This window comes from Lycium barbarum, chromosome 3 (genome assembly GCF_019175385.1).
Source record: "Lycium barbarum isolate Lr01 chromosome 3, ASM1917538v2, whole genome shotgun sequence".
Classification (NCBI taxonomy): Eukaryota; Viridiplantae; Streptophyta; class Magnoliopsida; order Solanales; family Solanaceae; genus Lycium; species Lycium barbarum.
Genome location: NC_083339.1, coordinates 141,851,340 through 141,854,581, shown reverse-complemented (window position 1 = coordinate 141,854,581; position 3,242 = coordinate 141,851,340). Strand labels below are relative to the sequence as shown.

General features: G+C 32.2%; 1 non-coding gene across 1 annotated transcript; it reads right to left on the bottom strand.

The window, feature by feature from the left end:
• Positions 1-2,326: 2,326 nt before the first annotated feature.
• LOC132634590 (U6 spliceosomal RNA) lies at positions 2,327-2,424 on the bottom strand. The gene has a single exon (XR_009580290.1). It is a non-coding gene; the product is annotated as a U6 spliceosomal RNA (small nuclear RNA).
• Between the last annotated feature and the right edge of the window lie 818 nt (positions 2,425-3,242).

Below are 3,242 nucleotides of genomic sequence, written 5' to 3'. Positions count from 1 at the left end.
TTGCAGATATACAGTAGTGACATTTTAGTATATTTACTTGATGGAGAAACAAATTTAAAAATATTGAGTAAATTGACCCGAATTTACCCTATAAATAATGAGCTCCTTCCATATGAACTCTCAAGCTCCTCTTTAATTCGTTATATATGCATCTTTTTGCACGCTCTGCATGAATTTAATTAGAAACAATCGAGTATGTGCAAGAGATGACATTAATGGAAATCTAGAGTCTTCTGAACTCTCTCCCTCAATGCTGCTCATAGTGATAGAGCTATGCTTCTTCGTTGCAGCTTAGTTAAAGAACAGCCTTGAGGGTCTGAGTCCAGAAAACTCTGACTTTCCTAGTTTAGCAAATTCATGCTCGAGGGCCAATTTTCTTAATATATAATCCTGGAATATTACACCTTTCTAATGTATTAAATTGATCATCTTTTCTACTTGTTATGCAGGCTATATATATATGTGGAGAAATTAGATATCGAAGTATTGATGAAACTGATCAAAGGCGGAGATCGAGGATTGTGAATCACAGTCTGTTATCAAGAAGACCTTCCAAATTACTTGTTATTCATGCCGGTTTTTTCATACAAGAAAGTCACTTCATCGATTGGTAATTGCAAAGGCAAAAGGCAAAACAAAACGAACTATTTCTGGATATAGCTTTTTTTGTTTAGCCATTGCTATTCAGAGTACAATTAGATTCAGATTTTTTTCGTCGGTAATCTCTTTTGGGTAGGGCTGTACGAAGTAAACCGAAAAACCGCACCAAACAAATAAATCGAATCAAACCGGGAAAAAAAAACTTGATTAGTGGTTTGGTTTGATTTAATTTTGGTGTTTGGGGAAAAAGAAAAAAAAAACTAACCGTAATAGATTTGGTTTGGTTTTAACTAAAAAAAAGTCAAATTCAAGAGTATGCAGGATTGTACACAAAAGATCCTTTTTTAGCTCTCTCTTTAGCCTTATGTCTCTTATCCCCAGGAGGTCTTCCTCCACTAGCAGATTTTTTCGGAAAACTCTATTTATTCTATCTTCTATTATCTAAAAATAATCAAGTTATTAATGACTGGACAAAACCAAGAAATAACCCCTCACGTACGAAATTATAGAAGATCCCCTTTAAGATCAAACAATTCCATCGAATTGAGTATGATTGTATGTGTGATAGCATCTACTATACCAGGAATATCAATGGACCCAATTATTACAATTGCTCAGGATAACCTTTTTTAGCTTAAACCAAAATCAAACCAACCCGATCACATCTATACTACTTTTAAATTATTTTATACATAAAAAATATTTATTAGAATGTAATTTATAAATATTTTCTAATTTTTTTTCATAATTTCTGTATTTTTACATTCAGGTTTGACTTAATTTATGAAATGGTCCATAAGTTTTGAAGCCCATACAAGTAATAGTCTATATGATCTTAGAGTATTACTTCATCAACTCTAATGTAGTTTGTAGTTTTGTCATATTCTGTTTTGTCTCTAATGTTATTGGAAGCGGTTGGATTTAAGTATTGAATTTCTCTGGCAATCATTTCCTCGTTGAGGTTATTTTTAGCAATTACCCTTGTCATATCAATTACCCTAGGATTTAAGTGGTGAAATCGGTGGCAAGCAGAAGCATGCCAATATTTTTGTTTTATTTTTTTGAAATGGAAAAGCTTGCCAACTTGATCCCATGGTTTCTTTTATGTCAGGTGATATGAATGTGATTTTGTGTTAATCGGTAAGTATCAAAAGGGGTTGGTTATACATCCCTGAGAAAGTGTTGTCATTCAAAAGTTGCTGAAGAATTCTCATAATACATGATTATGTTTTAGCAGTACCTATTTTTAAGAGCTTTTATGGTATTTCTTTAGGAAGTATTCTCTCAAAATCCTTATTGCAAGTAACTAATGTGTTTAACTCAGATTTTGTTAGGTTTATTGTAAGATGAGTCACATCGAACCACAAAAAATTCGAGAAACCCAAAAAACCTGAGCAACCCAAAAAAAATCGAGAAAATCCGAGTTTGGAAAACCCTACTTTTGTTGGTTTGGTTATAGATTTAAAAACCCGATACGATTGGTTTGGTTTGATATTTGAAAAATTCAAACCAACCCCGTCCATGTACACTTCTATTTTTGGGACAGGTGCTTAATAAATTATCATTGTTTTTATTTTTCTTACAATTTTTTGAACTTTTAGACCACGCTCTAGAGATCTCAACGCAAATCGAAAAATCTATGAGGAAATGTTAAGTCATGATGCAAAAATTGCAGGGGTATATTTGAACCCAAAATATAACGAGGGGTATATTTGACCTCTTTTTCAATAATACCATTTCTCGATATGTGTGTGTCATCCTTGCGCAGGAGCCTTGCTAATCTTCTCTGTATCGTTCCAATTTTATCGGATGTCTCGAGGGGACAAAACAAAAGAAAATTTTCCAATAATACAGGGGTATATTTGGCCCTTTCCCGAATTTAGTAAGTATACATAAAAATCTAATGTCTTGTTAGTCCAACGACTATCTTTATCCAACTTCTAAAATTAGAGATAAAATTTAAATGATTGCCTAAAATGATCTTTACCAAAAACTTCCCATTCACAAAACTCAAATAGAGATCGCTAATTGAGAGGAAAGAGATCCCATCGTCCCAATTACTCACCTCATGATGAGGAATACGATTGTATGCATTAAAGAATATAACAAAGGCCTGCATGATTTAGCTTATTGAAATCGAATTATTAAACATATTGCTATTTGATAATTAATTGAACTAATTATCTTAAGGATATTATCTGTTATTTTCACCAGACTAGATTAAAGTGTTTTTAGGATAACAAAACAAATTGTGACTAGTGATAATCCGTTTTTTAATTAAATCTTTTAAAAGAATCTAAACACAATATAGCTCAAATATCTGAGACTCTGGGTGTGTATAAGTTGTGTGTGTTGAGGCACAAATTTTGTTTAATCCTTCCAGATAAAATAACGTAACGGATTTTTGTGGAATGTGACATAAGTCCATCTCATCCTCTCAATTTCATATAGGAAAGAAAAATAAATAAAATAATAATAAGTTGAAGCGCTAGGCTACTGAATACCAAATTAAGTTTTGGAAAGTCGTAATTCACCTAACAAGTAATGGATTGTTTAACAGGTCAATTCTGGCATGGGTAATTGCAATTAAATACACTAACTCTCAATCTAACTTTAATATATTGTCTTTGAAGTCATATTTA